This window comes from Lissotriton vulgaris, chromosome 2_2 (assembly GCF_964263255.1).
Source record: "Lissotriton vulgaris chromosome 2_2, aLisVul1.2, whole genome shotgun sequence".
In the NCBI taxonomy this organism is placed as follows: domain Eukaryota; kingdom Metazoa; phylum Chordata; class Amphibia; order Caudata; family Salamandridae; genus Lissotriton; species Lissotriton vulgaris.
Window position 1 is genome coordinate 174,667,491 of NC_141688.1, and position 22,080 is coordinate 174,689,570.

The window sequence follows — 22,080 nt, forward strand, 5'->3', positions numbered from 1 at the left end:
AATGATTCCCAGCACACGTTAAAATTGACAACAAAACAGATGACAGCAGTAGCTATTGTAAGTCACAAATAAATATATACAGAATTCAAAGTTGTTTCTTCGTTCTTTAATTCCTTTTCATGGATTATTTGCGACTTTTTCAAGGCTTCACTGTCTTCAGTTCTAAATGCTTCCAGTGTGGTGTTAATTCTTACCCACACGATCCTCCGGCGTGGGAAAAGTGACAGCAGATGAGTTTCACATATCTGGTTATAGCACGAGGAGACAGAAAAACAAGGATATACCGCCATCTAGTGGCTCCAAACAGCGTTGGAGACGTATTGTTTTCTGCAATGGTACATAGAATGTCTGTTTCCTTTTCAATGCTTCATCAGAATGTAACGCGTGGTTCAATTTACCTTCTAGTAGGGCCATCCCTTCCCAACTACACACCCTGTGGGACGTCGGACTGCATGGCCCCGTTAGGCCAGGGATGCTGAATGTGGGAGATACGCCCTGAAGTGAGGGTCTGCTCAACCCGCTGGCGTGGGGGACAGACTTCAGGGGCACCTCTGATAAACCCAGCTCTTTTCTGCAGAGTCTTGCCCCGATGAACTTGAATAATTAATAAAAGGATTGTTTTAAATACCGTTTTACTATCATTTATTTTCTACCTTGGGTGATGTGTGAGAGTCTCTTATAGGTGCACTTTGCAGAGAAATGTTGGGGGAGATTTACTAGAATTTACGCTGAGTTTGCCGCGCCACAAAAGTGCCACAAAATCTTTTCATTTAAGCGCTAAACTTGTTTAGAGCTGGAAATAACGTGAAAGAAACGCAAAGCAGCGACGAGCGCAGCTTGGCATTACTTAGCTCCTTGGGGGCGCACCAAGGGTGGAGCATGGGCGTTCCCATTCAGGCACCGAAGGTTTCTGACACGAAACCAAATTTACTAAATAAAGTAGACAGGGTTTAGCATCAGAAAACTGCGCCCTTTCAAAGTAGGCGCGAGGCAGGAGCAATGCTTTCATTTCTCCATCATTCCCTGCCTTTGTACGTGTGCTGCACTGTACAGCACACATACAAAGAGGGAATAGGGTTAAAGTCAGTCTATGCATAGTGTTTTGCACCAGAAGAGCAACCTTCCAGTACAAAACCTATGTGAGACTCACTGAAACACCTTGCGCCATGGCACAACGGTGTCTGCGTGGCACACTGCAGCTGATTTGAGTCCCGGCGCTAGGGAGAGGGTAAGAGAGTGCCATATTACAATACATTTGGCATTCTCCTCCTCTCCTTTTCACGCAGCACAGCATTTGAGGCTGCTGCACTGTGCTGCATGAAAAAGTGGTAAATCTGCCTGTGGTCTTACCGCCAGATTCATCAAACAAAATTGCAAATAAATTCAAGAATTTGGACGAGTGCACATCTTCACGGTTTGTTACCTGGCCAAAGAGGGCATAAAAGCGCTCAACTTGGATCATTAAGTCAACTCTGTTGCAAACAGGGGGTTCATAAATACATTTAACCTAGCCCTCTCCCCCAAATCCTTAATATGTCCTTGGCACCTAGAAGCTGCTAAAACAGCATCCATCGCAGAGCAAGATGTTATGGGAGGAGAGGAGATGTGGTCTAAGGCTAGAGATGCCAACACTGCCGAATTTATGGGGAGAGGATGTGGCCTAATGGCTAGGGTGGTCAACCTCAAACCTGGGGAACCGGATAAGAGTCACAGCAACGACGCTCAACATCCTGTGACTCTTGGCAAACCACTTAATCTCCCCATGACCAGCAAAAATGAATGGGTCCCTGTGTTACGCAACTGGTGCTCAAGCAAAGCACTCCGATACCTTCGGGTCAAGTTTGCGCTATATAAAACACCGAAAGAAAAAAACAACAACAAAGTTTTGTACCGTATACCTTTTTGGTTTTCCCATGAAAAGCACTCTGATGCCATTGGGTCAAGTTCACTCAATATAAATAAATGCAAGTGAATACAGCTTTAACTAGTGTTCGCAAACGTAAAACAGATTAGCAAAGTATTTAACCTCATACAATGAGTTGACCAGAGACTGCAGTAGTTCTTTCAAAAAAGTAGAATAACAGAAAACATAATTACATATGAACTACAACTTAATCACCCCAATAATCTGAGTACAGATCTTGATGTTAAGGCGGGTGAGGTGGATTGGTACCGGGAGGGTGGAAATACAAGGAGACTGTATTATTGTTAAGTTTAACAAACAACATCTGGCCAATAGCGTATTATTTGGGAATTTTAGCACCAAGGTGAAATCTAGTAACATTGGGGCATATTACCAAGCAATAGCGAAAATTATCGCTATGCATGGTTAACCGCTAAAATTATATCGCCGCGCTCCGATGATTTTTACCGCTGAGATACCTTGATATTTTCAAGGTTTATCTCAAAAGCGGTAAAAATCCCGCGAAATGCATGAATATCGCTGAAAAATGTGTGATATTCATACATTATCGTGACAATGCTCTTAGCCATGTTATCCACCTTCCATTGGATAATATGGCTAAGAACTGTTCTGGCCAGGCGTTAACTTTTGGAGATATTCGCGCTTAGCTCGAATATTTCCAAAAGTAAGGCTGTGTTGATAATTGGGAAATAGTCCCGCTAAGGCGGCGATAATGGCCCTAGGTAATATTCCCTATTGTTCTACAGCCTTCGGGCGATTTCTACAAACCTAACGATCAAGCAATCTGAGTTCCTATTAGGGCACCTAATGTACGCAGGGGGAATATACATGCAGCCTGAACAGCATCAGTAAGGGCCTGATGAATCTGTCCTGTATTCCTGGTATATCTACACGCAACTGATTTGATGTTCTTGCAGATGTAGACTGACTACTTAGATAAGAGAATGGTACCTCTCAGAGTGAGCCCAGAGAGGAGGTGAATGTGTGTGATAGGGCTATAACAGAGAAGACGACTGGGGAAGAATTGCCTTTGAACACCCCAAAAGGTAATTTCCCCATACATATTCGGAATATTGCATGAGTAAGCTCATTATTAGAGGATGAACATGGGACGGACCAATGCAAAACGTTTAGGATAGTGTGTTATTAAGAAACTTGGGATGCAGAGGGGATTTAGGGGCATATTATCAAGGGGGTTTATCTCCGCTTTTTTGGGTTTAAAAGCCAAGAAAGCAGAGATAAAATTATCTCCCTATTACCTAGCTGTCGGTAACACCAGTTAGCGACAGCTAGTAGGAGATAGCGACCATCTTGGGCCCCACTTTGCATGTCAGTGATATTTATCACTAATGACATGCAAAGTGGGCGTGCCAAGATGTTAGCGACCGAAAACAGTCGTTAACATCGCTATCTCCTATTACCAACTTTTGGAGATATTCGCGCTAAGCGCGAATATCTCCAAAAGCTAACACCTGCCCTGAGCAGTTCTTAGCCATGTTATCCAATGGGAGGTGGATAACATGGCTAAGAGCATTAGCTCGGTAATGCATGAATATCGCTGGCTTTTCAGCGATATTCATGCATTGCGGCGATTTTTATCGCATTTGCGATAAACCTTGGTAATACCAACGTTTATTTGCGGTAAAAATCGCCGCAGCTCTGCGGTAAATTTTTGTCTCTAACCAAGCAATAGCGATAATTATCGCTATTGCTTGGTAATATGCCCCTCAGTTTCTGGATGGGTTTATTGCCTTCTGGGCTACTGCAGCGGCCTCCATGTATGGCAGAGCAATAGGGGGGGGGGGGGGCTACATTAATACGTAGATTGCTGTACAGAACAAATAGCATTTCATTCCAGAATTATCTTGGGTGTGTTACTATCTTTTCCCTACAATAACTGGATGCTGGTAATCAATATTTATAATTCACCACCTGCAAAGATAGCTTTGAGATAGGAGCTGAGTAGTTTATTTGAGAAAACACTGTTAGAGTGGTCCTTTTCGCTATTAGTCTTGCTGGTTGGGGATTTTAATTTACACCCTTTTAAGACTTGTGCTGAGTATAGGAGGGATCAAGCACAGAGTGAGATCAGTGGCGTAACACAAGTCCCTGCATCCCCCGTGGTGCGCGGGTGGGGGGGAGCTGGAGCTACAGAGGGCCCCCTCAGCACAGTACTCTGTCTTGAGAGCTCCGGATTAAATCGTTATGCATGTGAGAGCTTGCAGTGGATACATTTTAGGCGCTCAGGACAGGGAGATAATTTTACACTTTGGGTCTCAGAATTTAACCTTATTAATATTTTATATAAAGAAGATTTGTCTACCTTATGGTAGTCCTGCCTTTTAAGGGTAGGGGTAATACATCTATTAACTATGGGGCATATTATCAAGGGGGTTTATCTCCGCTTTTTTGGCTTTAAAAGCCAAGAAAGCGGAGATAAAATTATCTCCCTATTACCTAGCTGTCGCTAACACCAGTTAGCAACAGCTAGTAGGAGATAGCGACCATCTTGGGCCCCACTTTGCATGTCAGTGATATTTATCACTAATGACATGCAAAGTTGGCGTGCCAAGATGTTAGCGACTGGAAATAGTTGCTAAAATCGCTATCTCCTATTACCAACTTTTGGAGATATTCGCGCTAAGCGCGAATATCTTCAAAAGCTAACACCTGCCCTGAGCAGTTCTTAGCCATGTTATCCAATGGGAGGTGGATAACATGGCTAAGAGCATTTGCTCGGCAATGCATGAATATCGCTGACTTTTCAGCGGTATTCCTGCATTTCGGCCGATTTTTATCGCTTAGGAGATAATCCTTGATAATATCAAGGCTCCTAAGCGTTACAAATCGCCGCAGCTCGGCGATAAAATTATTGCCGCTAAGCCAACCTAGTGATAATTATCGCTAGTTGTTGGTAATATGCCCCTATATTTTTGGACTTGATACAGTCTCTGGTGAATTTTGAATAGTATGGAGTATATTTAGCGACCATAACCCAATCACAGAAAAATTTGGTTGGTGTGATTCTATGGCTAAGTCTCCCATCACCTCTAAAGACCCACTTAAACTTAAAATACTAGGGAGGTTTATGGCTGGGGTAAGGTTATCTCGGAGGACTCCTTGAGGATTCTGGTCCAAAGTGTATCTTGGAATTTGAGGTGTGTCTGAATTGTGATGTGATTTAGTATTACTTGTATGGAAGTCCAGAGAGCCCTGACTAGGCATAATAACAAGACATTTTGTTCATGACTTAGATAGTTTGACAAGAACTGTACAAGGGCTTATAATGATCTAAAGGCATCCCTTAAATCTAAACCAAGGTCACGATGCACCGTAAAAGTGGCTAGGAGAGCTAATGCGTTGGCTCGCAGGAATGGAATAAGTGCCCTGTAGAGAGAAGCATGGGATAAACTTAAGGTGGCCTGCACCTCTAGAAACAGCGCAGCCTTTAGGAAAGTTGTTAACCAGCCATTATTTAACAAGGGAGCAGTACCGAATTTGGGCCTACCTATAAATGCACAAACGTGCTAGGTCATTTTGGTCACATATATGTGGGTGACAGTGACTTTAATCCTACTGTCAAACTGGTTAAAGAAACTATCTATTTCGAGTTGGAAGAGGTGAGGGATGGCATATTGGAATTAACACCTGGGAAGGCTCCAGGCCCAGATTGCGTTCCAGGCAATCTGGGCCTTTTTCAATCATGACTAGATATGTGGGCCCGTTTATTACCCACCATCTGAATGTGGCAGCACGAGGCCATATTCCCTCATCATGGAAGCAGTGGTTTATTGTACCTATTTTTAAAAAAGGGAACTGAGCCTATCCAGTGTGCTACCATCCAATCTCCCTGATAGACGCGGAAGTAAAAGTTGTGGGTAGTGTCTTGCTGAAGCGATTTAACAATAAGAATATCTTGGCAGAAATGTAATATGGGTTTATACCAGTGGCGGTGCGTCCATTAGGGGCGTTCGGGCGTTGCCCCACTAGCCTGGACGAGACGACCGCCGCTGCACTGAATAAAAAGTATTTGCAGCACTATCACTGTCAGTATTATTTATGAATTTAAAACTGAGCGCACTATGGCCCGGGAAAAGCCCGACAGGGTCGGGACTGCATAGGGGTGGGCTGGCGGCATGTGGGACATGGCTGCGTCAGAGTGACAGCCAGGCAAGCCAGTAAGCAGCGCACAGCCGCACAGGCAGAGGGGTGCGCATGCAAAAGGCCGGAGTAGTCGATATTTCGACTGGCCTACGCATGCGCACATTTGACACCTCCACCCCCCCCCCACCTACCAATAGTGTCCGACATAGGCATGTACCCGGGGCCCGGGTCTCAAAAGGGGCAGATATCAGTCTGCTCTTAGCCCAATCCTGGCGCAGTGGCGCTGCTAACGCCGCGCCAGGATTGGCTAATCCAGCAAGACGGTGCCGCGCGTGGGTGTTGGCTGCTCTAAAGGCATTGGCGTTGGTGATTGGCCACACTGCGCATGCTGGATTCATGCCACGAGCCGAGACCCACGACAACAACAACAGTAAGTGAAAGTGAAACTAAGACTGATGATGTTCATGATGACTGGTCAGGTCATACTAGTCTCTAGTCAGTGGGGCGCGTGACTGTTGTCGGATTCGTCGACTCAACTCGACTCGTGACCAGACGTGTGTGTAGTTTATGTCACTGAGACTGACTGGTGTCTGCCACTGGAACGCCTGCCTGGAGGTACCTCACCGACCTAGTGTGACTGACTGACATCGAGACGAGACCGCGTCCCCCCACCCACGTAAGTTAGTTACTTATGCCACCACCAACCAATGAATTTACTACCTTGAGTTTATGATGAGAGTGAGTGAAGATTTTTATGTGTGTGTGTCAATACTCTGAATCACCCGTAATGTGTGCGCGCGCTGCGCTAGAAGTGGAGGCCCGTGATTAGAACGGGCTACGGGGCTAGTCTACTCTGATAATTGTTTTGGGAGGCATCATTGACGTTCGTAATGTTGTTTTCACGGTATTGCCATTGCCAAAAAGCTTAACTATTTAGTGCTGTAATGCAGCGCGCGCCTGCGAACCCGGACACTGTGTGATCCTGGGCGGCGCTGTATTACCGAGTCGACCCCGGGTGAGAACCTGATGAGCCGGGAAGGGCCTTCCCGGTTCATCAGGTTCTCACCAGGGGTCGGGTCGGTAATAACTAGGCCTAGGGGCGACTATCTCAGACCACCACATCAGATAACAACACGTATTTCTGAGCTGCAATGCAAGTCTGTGCAGTGCCTTCAGATGGATAAATGCATGTAATTTTCTATAGTTGAAAGGGAATCTTTGGCAGGGGTATTAAAGGCAGCAACATATGTTTACTGAATTAGCTCAGCTCATGCATTTGGGTTAGGAAGCTAATAAATAATGTCCGATCGATCATGTAACAATTCTGAATTTTTTAACAAAGCCTTTTTAATTAGCACGGGCTTCAGTGGTCCCGATGTGAAGCAAAGGGTCCCGGCACATGTGCATCGGGCGGCGTCTCTTCCTAAAGCGCGCTCTCTCTGCTCTGCCTTTGATTTGGGCTGACCACCAGTCTCCTTGCGATAGAATAGAAACTTCATGGTCCGGTAAAAAAACACATCAGAATTAGATCCACTCAAGAGAATGGAAGTTTACGGAAGGAGTGAGAGGATGTTGTCTCTCTCCTTGGAGAGGAAGATGTGAATATTTTTACTGAGGTCTGATGTCATTCTGAAAACATGGCAGCAGCTGGAAGTGAAAAATCGCACTGAATATGTTATTCCATGAATCATTTTATGGCTTCAGACAGACTGCAAAGTGGCACCGGGTCGATTACTTGCCATCTCCTCCTAACGAGGCCCAAAGAAAGAAAGTTAGTTCAAATGTCCCGTGATAGGCGCGGGAAGTCTAACTCGTCATCGTCACTTTTATTTACGATATTTGTAATCCGTGCTAGAAATGAAAGTGAAGGTACTCACTCCCTCCTTCACTCCCACCACCCCACTGTTTGCTGCTGATTCGTTCTGTGCACTCCCACAACCACATTAAAAGTATTGCGCCCCGGACCGGCAGAGAAGTGAAAGCAGTGCCTCTTTTTACACTTTTTTTTAATTTTATTTTTTAAAGCGCAGATACTCAGCAAGCAACTGTATTATTAGGCTACAGAAATACAAGGAGATTTCACTGTCCCAGACCCAGACCCTAGCTGCTCCTGCCATGAGTAAGGCTGCGCCTGCACCAGAGATCAGACTCAGAGGACACAACTTAAGTGGCAGCCGTAAGAGTCTATTGGAGGATGGATCCCCGTCCTTTTCCGCCAGCACATGCGGGGTTTCGGATTTGCAAAGGTGCTGACTGGGCATTTTTTTCAACAGGACACTTAAGTCTGGTAATGTGTGGCAGTTATAAATATAGGCGCCCCCTGCAGAATATCATCTCCTCGCCTAGCTACTTGAGCAAATATACAGCTTTATGACACTGTATCATCACCCAACTGATTAATGAATAATGATGTATTTGTCCATCAACGGCCTGGTCCGTTGCTGCCCATTAACAATCGGCTCGAGTGTCGCCCTTCATGGCTGCTCACTGTACTTTACGTTGACACTTAACATCCAGCGATGTGTCTATGACAAAGATACTTCCTTGAATGACTGCTAGGCTTAGCGTTGCAAGTGCAAGTAGGTCTTGTCGTTTTTTGCAACAATGTCCATGTGCACTGTTGAGCATACTCTCACCAAGACCGCAAATGGAGGCGGCTGCCAGACTTAGTAATGAAGAAGCAAACATAGTGCCAGTAAGATATCTCAATGGATTAGGGTTCCACTGCAAATATCAGTGTGTAAGAAGAAGGTCACATGTGTGTGACGCTTCACTAAGCTCTTATTTTGACCAGACTGATGAAATGAGTACCATTACATTGGGTGATAGTAACCTATCTTACTACAGAATTTTCTCACCGAGGTACCACTGATTGGTTTGACATAACCCTGACAGTAGTCAGTACTTTGCACCTGAAGGATTCCACTTACATCTGGAGAACACTTCCACACTTACAGACACTCAAATCGGATCCTAGAAGAGGAATATTTCAGGAAATCTACAGCACATTTAGAGGTTTTTTTTTACTCAAGTAGAATTTCCACTAGGTGAAAAATGTGTATGTAAATGTGACATGTGCTACTGTGCATGTGCTTTTTAGCTCTCTAGAGAAAATATTTTATTTCTAGAGATCCCCAGTTCCCTCCGGACCACACCCTGGGAAATACATGTATTCCTGCCTCTGACAGGAGCATTTTTGCAAGCCTTTGATGGGAAACATTATGCAAGAGGACTGCCAATTAATTCCCTATTGTTTCAGGTTACTCTGCCCGGGAACAACCAGAATCCCATATCCAGCACCAAACTTGTGAATATGGCAATTTCATTATGTTGGAGGAACAGACATATTCGAAAGTGCACCTTACAATGCAAGATTCAGCCAATCCTGATTCTGTGCATCAAGATTGGCATTTAAACTCGTGAAGTGCATATTTTGCACACCCAAATTGAAGCTAGTCATGGAAATTTCTTTGTAAAGCGGGTCCAAAGTGCTAATTCAACACTCTGTTTTGTTATAGAGGTATACGTTTACCCAATTCTTTCCTGATTAAAACCTTATGAATAACCAACAAACTTTGGAGAACATCTGCCTGACAACTGCCATGCGTTGTGTTGGGCTTTCTTCAGGACCTTGCTCACAGTGAATTAAAATGTGGTGTGGATGAGAAAAGTGAAAGTGAGTGGCAAAATAGTAATTACGCCACATGTAAATGCATTTTAAACAGCACACACGCTAAGGTGTGCTGGCTTATGCCATGTGGACTGACCGTATTTCGTGTCCACCTGCGGTATTTTACATTGGTTACGGAAATACAAAGTAAATCGGGACCCGGGGCAGGAGACCCTTAGCTTCCCTACTTGTATAAAAGGGCTCACCCGGCTCAAAACCTATTCTCGATTCCGCATTCCGATTTCTCACCCACACCACATTTTAATTCACTGTGAGCAAGATCCTGAAGAAAGCCCAACACAATTTGTATATGGGCTGAAACATGTCGACCTAACAGATAACTTAGACCCAACTAAATAAGTCTCTTATAGTTATCCACTAGTTTTTATTATATCCTGGGCCACTGGGAATAAAGAATTTGTGATCAGTTAAAGTCCCATAGATATTTTTAATACACCACTTCATCACAATTTCAGAAAAATACTGCTCTACTGTAATCAGGTGTCGCGATTCAGAAAAGGGGGGTGGTGATGAACAGAGTGTCTGAATTAATCAGACCACTCTTACCCAGTCCAAAGATCAGGGCTTGATCCATCACCATTATTGAGCTCACTGCACCATCCCAGCTCAGAACCTGGCTATATGCAAATTAGTCTGTCCCTGGCCCAGTGCATCATGGGAACAGGGCAGACCAAACTAGCAAGCCAATTCTTCACCAGAAAGGAGACAAGCTTCCGGGGACCGGTTTCTGGCTTTTCAGCCGTCGTCGGCCCGGCTTGCTTGAATCCTGATGGTGCAGTGAGCAAGGGACTCATGTCTGAGTATACCCTGCCACACCTATAGTGGCCAAAAACGATTCAGAAAAGGGGGTGGTGATGAACAGAGTGTCTGAATTAAGCAGACCACTCTTACCCAGTCCAAAGATCAGGGCTTGATCCATCACCGTTATTTAGCTCACTGCACCATCCCAGCTCAGAACCTGGCTATATGCAAATTAGTCTGTCCCTGGCCCAGTGCATCATGGAAACAGGGCAGACCAAACTACGAAGCCAATTCTTCACCAGAAAGGAGACAAGCTTCCGGGGACCGGTTTCTGGCATTTCAGCCGTCGTTGGCCCGGCTTGCTTGAATCCTGATGGTGCAGTGAGCAAGGGACTCATGTCTGAGTATACCCTGCCACACCTATAGTGGCCAAAAACGATTCAGAAAAGGGGGTCGTGATGAACAGAGTGTCTGAATTAAGCAGACCACTCTTACCCAGTCCAAAGATCAGGGCTTGATCCATCACCGTTATTTAGCTCACTGCGCCATCCCAGCTCAGAACCTGGCTATATGCAAATTAGTCTGTCCCTGGCCCAGTGCATCATGGGAACAGAGCAGACCAAACTACCAAGCCAATTCTTCACCAGAAAGGAGACAAGCTTCCGGGGACCTTGCTCATTGCACCATCAGGATTCAAGCAAGCTGGGCCGACGACGGCTGAAATGCCAGAAACCGGTCCCCGGTAGCTTGTTTCCTTCCCAGTATAAGAATTGGCTTGGTTGTTTGGTTTGCCCTGTTCCCATCATGCACTGGGACAGGAACAGACTAATTTGCATGTAGCCAGGTTCTGAGCTGGGATGGTGCAGTGAGCTAAAAAACGGTGATGGATCAAGCCCTGATCTTTGGACTGGGTAAGAGTGGTCTGCTTAATTCAGACACTCTGTTCATCACTACCCCCTTTTCTGAATCATTTTGTCCACCATAAGCATGGAAGGGTATACTCAGATGTGAGTCCCTTGCTCATTGCACCATCAGGATTCAAGCAAGCTGGGCCGACGACGGCTGAAATGCCAGAAACCGGTCCCCGGTAGCTTGTTTCCTTCCCAGTATAAGAATTGGCTTGGTAGTTTGGTTTGCCCTGTTCCCATCATGCACTGGGACAGGAACAGACTAATTTGCATGTAGCCAAGTTCTGAGCTGGGATGGTGCAGTGAGCTAAAAAACGGTGATGGATCAAGCCCTGATCTTTGGACTGGGTAAGAGTGGTCTGCTTAATTCAGACACTCTGTTAATCACCACCCCCTTTTCGTAATCAGGTGTCGCAGCACAGCTGAGGAGCGGAATGCTACCCAGCTGAGTAGCATTCGGCTCCTCAGCTGGGAACCCGATGATGAAGCATGACACCAACCAGGTTGGTGTGTGAGGGTTATTCTAACAAACCCCTGCAGTGCCGGACGCTGCAGTGTCGGACATTCTGCTAGACAGGTCCGTCCAACTTGTTTTTCTAAACTATATTAGAGATCCGCATACACGAGGAAACTAGGTAAAATTAATCTTTTGCACATTCTACACATTCTTTAGCAGTCAGAGCCAAAAGTCACAGTGCAGATTGCGTATGTCACAAACATAGTGAGGAGTTGCACACTGAACTGCTATTGCATGAAACTACAAGCTTAATTTTGCACGCTGTTAGTTTTAGCAGACATGGCTGGAGTTTAGCAGATGCTGTAGCCAGAAGCAGCAGTTTCCAGGGTCTGTCTTGCCTCATGCTGAGGCAGCCAATGAGCTGTTAACACCCAGATCCCTGTCTGAGCGCTGATGAACCTACCACCCAGCTGCAGTCTTAACAAGCTGCTCCTGTTAACTTGAGGTTATTACCGCTAGGACCTTCTTCTCCAAAATCACTATCTGTAAAAGACCTCAATCACAAAAATTCGCTTGTGGCGGGAAAGAGAAAAAAATATATAACCAGGCAAAGGGGCAGGGTTAAAGCGGGGTCTTTCCCTCTAATTTACCTCGCATCGAGCCACTTCAGCGAACTGCCATGTTTGCAAAATGAAACCTTGCATTGGCATAGCCAGCCTACAGGTCGCGCCTTTGGGGCCTTATAAAAGTTATATGACAGCTCTTTAATAATGTAATACCTGCACTTTGACAATTGCTTTATTAACCTTCCTGCTTCCTCAAATTTGCTTGGAAATGCACCATTTTTCCACTATTTTTTCAAAATTTTCTCGGGGGGAAATCCCCCCGAACCCTACTTAGGGGGTTCGGGCTCGCTCGCTACGCTCGCTCGCTACGGTGCAGTATGATTATCCGTTTCCGCCCCACCACTTTCAAATGTCACCAGCCGCCACTGGTTTATACCAGGTCGAGGCACCTTAGTATAAAACTTGAATTTATATCTGATGGTCAATAAATACACAGTGGCCAAAAGGGAAAGTAAACATCTAGCCTTCATGGCCCTCGTCACATCTTTTGCCACAGTGTTGAGATCTAAACTGTGGTCTGTGCTGAGGGACATGTGGCTGGATGAGACCCTAGTGGCGTTTTTTGCATGATTTGCATACAGGGATTGAAGCCTCATTAAGATAAGGCCATCTTGTGGAATGCACTGAGCGCTTTGAGTTAGGGAAGGAGGTCTGGCAGGGATATATTTTAGCACCTCTGCTTTTTGTTTTATACATTAATCAATTAGATTAGTTTTTAGGAGATGGATTAAACCCAGATCAGTTGACTGGGGGTGAGTGTTTGTATTGTCAACGCTCCGTCCATCATCCCCTTTGGTTTTTCTTAGTTTTTAGGAGAACACCGGACAGATGTGTCGAAGGTAGGACACAGAAATATCCCCACCTTGCTGTACGCAGATAATTCTCTTCTTATCTCCCACACAGCTACTGGCCTACAACTTTTAGTGTGCAGATTTTATGGAAAATACGGACCTAAAAATAAATTATTCTAAATCATACACTATGATAATGGGATCTGGAAATACTAAAACCAAAATCTGCACAATAAGGGATCATGTTATAGGAAAGGCGGATACATTCTGCCACTTAAGCATCTTGCTGGATGAAAAATTGTCCTGGGATCCCTTATTGAAAGCACACATCTACTCTTTTAATAGGGTTGCTTTCAGTATTGATGCCTTCTCTAGGCGACTAGGCTATAGCCATCTAAATTCAGTATTACACTTTTATAATGCAAAGTGTGTTCCAACTGTATCCTTTGGTGCCGCAATTTGGAGTTATAAGTCTTCTATTACTATACAAGTGGTTGAAATTAATTTTTAGATAACTGTTACGAATTCCGCAGAAGGTACCTGCAGAAATAGTGCATGATGAGATAGGTGCATGCTTTATTGCTGATTATATACATTTGCACCCTATACTATTATATCTTTCGATATGAGTTGGAATTCAACAGATTAATTCTGAGAGATTAACATAGCCTGTGCATACCCTGGTTAAGGTATATAAAAACAGCAGTGACAAATTTGGGTTAACCACATCGTTTTTATCCTCCAGAAGTAATTTCTAAATCAGATATAGCATGGGTTAAGAAAGCGTTTAAGGTACATACTCAGGAAATTAGTACCTTAGGTTCAAAGCATAAACTTTGCTATCCACATTATGTTATGGTGAAATCTATTGAAAACATTGAACTTTACCTAACACTGGATATGCCGGTTATGCACAGAAGGTTTTTAACATACTTTAGTTATAAATATGTTCCCTCAACTACTAACAGGATGGCACAACCCATCAGATCCTCCCTCTTGTATATGTGATGCGTCCTCTGCACTAGACACTTTGCACACTGTTTTAATTTACCATAAGTAAGCCGACCTGCGACACAAAGATATTCATCCATTAGTCGTGCCTTTGAATTTTCAGCAAGCAATATCTGCAATTTTTAGATAATATTAAAGTATGTTGGTATTTATCTAGATTTTTAGCAGGGGTGTATTTCGCTTGTGTATGCTTATGTAATTTTGTTGATTTTTATGCTATGGTCATGAATTTATTGATGGTTTTATTTTATTTTCATGATTGCTGATGCTAAAGAGCTAATGAGTACATTTCTATTAACTTGAATTCAAATTGTAAGTGAATATAATACAATTACAATATATGCCTAATAGTAGTGCATATACACTCTTCAGGCCTTTTAGGTGACGTAACTCTCCTGTCCAATGAGCTAAACCTTTCGGGACCTGGACCCGCATGAAGATCCGGTTGCTACCCATTCTCAGGCTCAGTTTGCTATGGGGTACTGTGGATATCCTCAGACTGAAGACTCACGGAAAAACTTTCACCAGAGCTGACCATCTTATTGCCAGTCACCACACACCCAGCTTTCCATTTCCTAATCCAAAATGTCCCCATACAACCTCCTTCTACTCTGCAAGCCTCCTCTCTCACTTCTTCAACATCTTCCTTTTCAATCACAGTTTTGCCCCTGGGCTATACATGTCCATCTTCCACCATGACAGCATTATTCCTCACCTTGATAACCTTCCTAGGTTCACTGAACACACAATCTCCCTTAGCAACTATTTTACTAGATTTCACTCTTGGCCCAACACTCAATTGTTCCTCCTTCACACCATGTTTGTTATTGTGATACATTTTATACTTGTCCTGTGCAGCATTAACTGCTCTTCTAATGGCAGCTGGTACCACTGTGCTAGTCCGTTTCCCTTAGTCCAGCCAGTAATTTTCTTAGAATATGAATTGTGCCTTCTAATAATTGCAAAGGGGTTTTCACCTGTAAAATCTTGTTTGGTAGCCCTGTACACCCACAAAATATTTTTATTTCAGACACTCAATTGTTACCAACACATTTCACAATATGGTTGCTTTAATAATATGATTAACTCTCTCCGAAGCCCCTTTACCAGTGGGGTGATATAATGAAGTAAACTAGTGCCTAAGCCTAGAAAAACTCAAAGCATTTGACTATCTCACAGGACTTAAACTGTACAACATTGTCAGTTAGAATTGATGTAGACCTTCTCTCACAAAAATTCTATCTGCAAATCTTTCTAATGCTGTTTTATCAATTCTATCCATGATCTGTATTTATTTTTTAAAGTGAGTCAATCAACACAGTTATGTATTTGTACGTGTCATCTTCCCAATGAAGCGGCCCCATCAATTGTAAAGCCCCATCTTCACTAAGTAATAAAGGATGCTCTATTGAGACACAGAGGCAGTCTCACAGTGGTCGCTTGTCTTCTAAGGCAGAGTAGCTCCGCGCCAATGCCTTTAGCAGTGAATAACGGGGAAATAAAAATTATAATAACTAGGCTATCTGGTTTTAGATTTAAACCTATAATAATTGATAAAACCCCACCAAAAGGAAAATAGCCATCACCAGTGTAAACATATAAACACTGAAAAAACACCTTCACAACCACAAAATTAGTCCCATTCAAAGAAAGGAAAGGATGAGTGCAGTGATTTATTTTTATTTTTTCCTGAAGTGGTCAATACAATGTAAATTGTTATACAAGCAAGCAGCAAGAGAGAATGGGCTAAAAAAAATCTGCTTGAGGTTTGTTGTTTAGGGATGTCACTAAAATATTGCTTCCTTCACCTTCTGCTTTTTTCAGTTTTGTAGTGTTTGGTCTAAAGATGCAGTGTTTAGAAGCATGTTTTAGGTCTTAGTTAGTTATTTTATAAACTGTGGAAAATCAGGAAATATCAAAATCATAGTTGATATTTTTTCTACATTTGATTTCATTGATAGGTAAATAGCTGGTTTCATAAGAATTTTTCCCAATACATACCATCACATTTACTCACAGACAGAGAATGGGCTGATACATTAGCCCCCTTTTCTAGTAAGCCAGTATTGATTGTAGATGGATTGCCAAACACTCCAGACTATAAACCTTCAATGTAAGGTGTATGTGAAAAGTGTGTTGTCACCATGCATCTGAGACAGTGGGGAAAACATGAGAAGTTTGATAAACATGGAATGCAGTGTCACATGGAATGCTGCTGCAAAACAATTCTTACCAAGTTCAACAAAGATTGGAATGATATTTTTGTATTTGCAGTGATCCAGCTATGTATATGAAAAAGTTTTGTGATGACCTGTCAAAAATCGATACCTGAGCTGAAGGATCCTTGCCACTTGCTAAATGGTATGCTGAAAACATCTTTACAATCTTTAGAGTTAATGAAGAATGCGATTGACTTTTTAGACCATTGGGTGCACTGTTTTTGTATGCGCTGGAACTAAAATGCAAATATTTCTCAATTTGTGCTCTGTGTGGCATCAATGAAAGTCATCCCAACTGTGTCGTTTAGTTGGTGCTTCTAAATCCGAGAGGCTGTGAATGGTACATTATCCATGTGGCGCCCAATTACAGATTTGTTGCTTAGTAATGATGCCAAGGGCAAGAAATGTGATGATCTTTTGTTACACAGTGATAGTGCTGTGAAAAACGTACAGTCTACTGCATGCTTAGGTTTTTACAGGAAAACATGACTGATGTAGTGGACATAATTAAAATACTAGAGTCTGAAAACACCCTTGTCTACCAAGTATTCTGCATAATTGGTGTAGATCTAAAACATCTCCTTGAGAGTAGGCTGGGCAACACTTTTAGTGACTTTGGCAATGCAATATGCTGCATGGTAGAATTATTGCCAAATGGTAAGCAAAGAAATGTTGAGGAGCAATTCAAGATATGTTATTTTACAGTCTATGGGAAATGGCCTGCAATGATGCATAGAAATGTTCATTCATCAATCATGGTATTTGAAGATAATGTAGCCTCACCGAAGTACTCTGTACTCTGCACAAGTTCTAGATCCCTTCTGAATTTTCACCATACTTTGAAAAGGACTGGCTGTTTTCGGGCGCTGCCCCTCTCAAGTGCCAATGCTGAGAGGGACTTTTCACAGATAAACATTTACATAGGAAGGAAAGAGCGTGCCCGCATGACCACAGACTCACTAAAGAAGTACTGTATGGTGTACTACAATAAGTTTGATTTTTAAAAATATATTTGGACCTCATAAACCCTGTACACACGCTGTCTATACACATACACTATCAGTGCAAAGAGCAAGCAATAATTAAAAGCAAATCATTCCATAAAGACCGTAAAAACACTGTTTATATTGTTTTTAATGGCGCATAAATATGTAACCACTGATAACCACCGTTTTTTTAGGGTATTGAAAACACTGAAAAAAAACACCAGAATTTACCAAAAATAGAAACTGAAAACAGGAAAGCCTAATAAAAACTTATGTTATTATCATTGTGTTAGATCAGGGGGTCTCTAGTTGGCAGAGGTAGGTGCCACTGTCCAAATAGGAACCCTTGCTTCTAGTCAGGGTAAGAAGGATACACTCTTTAGATAACCCCTGCTCACCACCTTGGTAGCTTGGCACGAGCAGTCTGGCTTATCAAAGGCAATGTGTAAAGTATTTGTACCAACACTAACAGTAACACAGTGAAAACACCACAAATGGCCAACACTAACAGTAACACAGTGAAAACACCACAAATGGACTCCACAACAGTTTAGGAAAAGAGAAGTATTTATTCTAAACTAAACAAGACCAAAACGACAAAAATCCAACATACACAGTTCAAGATTATGGTTTCAAATGAGCTCTTAAGGTTGAGTTCAAATAATCCATAGTTGCGTAAAAATAGTTCACAGTTGCATCACGTTTAGCCAACCTTAGATGCGACAAAGTTCCAAAACAGAAGCTGTTGCGGAGGTAAACAAGCGATGCGTTGCTCCTGAGACCCTGGGGAGGTGATGCGACAGCCCCGCTGAATGCAGCGGGCGCGTTGCAAGGAGTCCGGTCTGAATGGGGAGGGAGGCGATACCTTGTATGGATTCCGGTGCGTAGGTTCATTAGGGAGCATCTCCCAAAGGCACGATGCTACGATCTTCGGGACGGCGATGATCTCTGCGGCGGCGATGAGCGGCACAGCGTCATTCTTCTCCTCTCGCGGCCCCTCGAGGCGATGGCTCTGCGACGATGATCGCAGCGATGTGATGCGGTCCGCAAGCAAGCCATGCGGTGATCTCACCCAGTGATGACAGACTCTGCGACGATACTCGCAGCAATGGTACTTTTCCCGCACCGGAGAGCTGTGTTCCGCAAGCAAAGGATGCGTCGGTTCTTGCAGCGGCGACAGGCACTGAAACGATCCCAATCTTTGCGGCGGTGATAATTTCTTCGCACTGACGGGAATGCGCTCCGCAAGTGAGCGATGCATGAAAATTTGCAGATATTCTTAGTTTCTTGTTCTCCAGCTTTCCCAACAGCAGGCCACAACTTCCAGATGCCCCCCAGTCCGATTCAGCACTCTGGAAGGGCAGAACTCCCTCAGCAGAGTTCATGGAAAGCTGGGGTTGAAGTCCTTTTGTTCCTGGGACTTGTTATCAGGAGGTCAGCTCACAACAGGCCCTTGGAGATCTCTGCAAGCAAGGGTACATAGCATTAACAAAGTCCTTCCCCTCTCCTTGGCAGCAAAGCAACTGCAGGTCAGTCCAGCAAAGCAGCAGCAGGACAGTCTACCTTCTTCAGTCTTCCAGCTTTCTCCTTGGCAGAGGTTCCTTCTTGATTCCAGGATGATCTAATTTTCTGTAGTCAGGGGTCCTGTATTAATACCCACAAAAGTCTTTGTTCCCTTTGTGCAGGAGGGCTCTGAGCCCGGTCTGAACCAGTTATGGGTGTTCCTTGAGCCTTTGGTTTCCTAGCTTCTCCTTTCCTTTCAGAGTGAGGGACAGGGACAGGGTCATCAGCCGCCCAGCAGGACGTGTAGCCAGCATTGTGGAAGGCAGGCACAGCCCTATTCAGGCCCAGGTGCTATCCCCTCCCACCACTCTAGATGCAGCTGGAGCTATTCAGCCCAGGTATGACCCACTCAACCTCTGGGAGCCACCCAGCCCCTGTCACTCCCAAACCAGACAGTCAATTCACAAACAAGCCAAGGCACACAGAAAGGTCAGACAAGAGAAAAGCCACTTTCTAAAAGGGCTACTCTGAAACACAGGATTTAAAAACAACCTTTCCTAAAAGATGTGTTATTACATTCTGAGTTCAGGGATACCATACTTTTATGTCGTATCTTGCTCCTATGGGTAGATATGCTGGTAGCCACTGTAGCCAGCATTCCTCATGATAGCCTATTGGGCAAGATAGCCTTACAATAGTGAAAAACGAAAATGGCTGTAATTCACTACCAGAGCATGTCACATGCTCTACCTTTCACATACACTGCATCCTGCCCAAGGGGGTACCATGGGCCTTCCATAGGGGTGACCAATGTGCACAGAAAGGGAAGGGTTAGGCCTGGTCAGTGGGGACACTAACCAGGAGGACATGGCAGTTCACAGACTGCACAAAGGCACTGCGGTTGCAGGCCTGAGACACCATTTTAGGGCTACTCATGTGGGGGGCACACTCAGTGCTGCAGGCCCACTAGTAGCATTTGAATCGCCATCCCTGGCACTCCCAGTGCACTCTACTAGGGACTTCTTGGTAATGCAACTATGCCATTCATGGATAACCAATCACAATAACAATTTACACATGAAGCAAACGCACTTTGACACTGATCAGCAGTGGCAAAGTGCCCAAAGTATCTAAAGCAGTAAAAACGAAATCCAGCACATCATCAAAAATACAGGAGGTAGAGGCAAAAAGATATGGAGAAACCACGCCAAGGATGCCAGGTCTAACACATTTCATTTGTTCCTGCTCCAGTGTCTTGGAGGGACAGGTGGGTCTGGTCTGCTCTCAGAGCAGGGGGAGAAGTGGTGGGCATTATGTAAGTGCACATGAATGTTAGACCGGACCTCTAGTCCAGGCCAAACATTAATTCGCACCTAGCCTGTTCTCAATGCAGGCTGCATTACAACCTGCATGGAGAACATGCCCAGACTCCCATTCCCTGGCTGAGTGCCGAACCACAGTGCTCAGACTCACAACCCTGCATTGCATGGGGAGCCTGGGAGCCCAAGTGCTTCCTGCTTCCTGTTTCTACGGAAGAAGCCCGGAAGAAGACGTTGTACAAGCAGCAGCGGATGGCCAGCCAGCCTGCCAGCAGGTAAGTGATTTTTTATTTCAGTTTTTTAAGAGTCTTTCCTACCTCCCCGGCTCACTGCTGCTTCTCAGGAGCAGTCACCCCTGCAGTCTCAAAGTCTTTGTGATCTTGTCAGTAGATTTACACTCCTCATAATTTTGTTGGGATGCCCATGTGGCCTTCATGGCACTAATAAATAATTCTACTTCTCTATTTAACCGGTGGAATCACTTCATTCTAAGGTCGGGCGGAGTACTACGCTCCGCTGGCGGAGTTTGCATTTTTTAGCCTACACTGCGTTCCGCAGAAAAAGCGGAGTGTAGGTAAAACTCCTACTCTGCAGCAGAGTGGAGTTCTGAGCCCCAGGCCCCACCTTTAGCTCCCCTTCTCCACCCCCTCAATAAATATTTAAACAAATAAGATTTTTTTTAAATATACTTACATTTACACATGGCATTTCTGGGCTGACCTCCTCCTCCTGGCCGTGGTTTCTACAAACCCCCTATATTACACATACATTGCGGTAGAATTTGCATGTGCTTTGAGCACAGCAGAAATAAACACACAGCAAGAAGTTGTGATTGATGAGAAACTATGACAGCTTGTGGGTGTGCCAAGAGACCCAGGACTTGTTGTGTGTATCTGCTAGATGTGTGGGCAGTTGGTTGTGTTTTACTAGTATGTATGTATGTCTGACTGTATAGTTGTGCGTACCTAACCCTATGTTCGGTACACCACCAACCTTGGCACTCTCTGGAGGCCTCATGTGTAAGATGGTAGCCAGTGTTCCAGAGATTGTTTGTACTTCTAAAATACCCAAATGTGTACAGTTTGTGTGTATCATACATGTTAAAGAATTTCAGTAACTGATAGACTTTTTTGGTTTCTTTTTATTGGAATAAGAGAATGATTGGCAGGTAGGTAGCTACAAGGATGTACTGTTGTTGACAATTGCATGAGAGGAGAGACTGGCTGGTGGGACTGTAGTCAGCATAGCCAAGCTACCATAGAGGAAGAGAGAAAGCTAGTGTGGTATTTAAGAGAAAGAAGACAGACATACCTAGAATGAGATTGCAGAGAGACAAAGAGGTGTGTAGAGAGAGGTGGAGGAAGAGTAGGAGAAAGACCAGCACTCCAACAGAGAGAGAGACTAGCATCCACAGACCAAGAGACTAGCAAGCAGAGAGAAAGACAACAACAGAGGGAGCAGCTGGCAGAATGCTTACAGCATGTGCTACTGAATCAATATTTATATATATATATTTTTTTAGAACAGTGGTCCCTAGATAAACACGTATAAACGAGAAAAAAAAAGTTCCTGCAACCCAGCAAGGAACCCTGGACGCACCGTCGTCACCGCCTTGAACGCGGATTCATTTCAAACTGCCGATCGCAGCAATATGGGACCATTATGTTCTTCAATACCTTAAGGAAACCCTTCCCATTTCGGAGGTTTCACTTCATTGCGCAAGATCGGTTCGACCGCCGGATACCCTACCGCCACACCGTCCTACAATTGAAGGGTCTGCATCGCAGCCCTCGAGGCAAT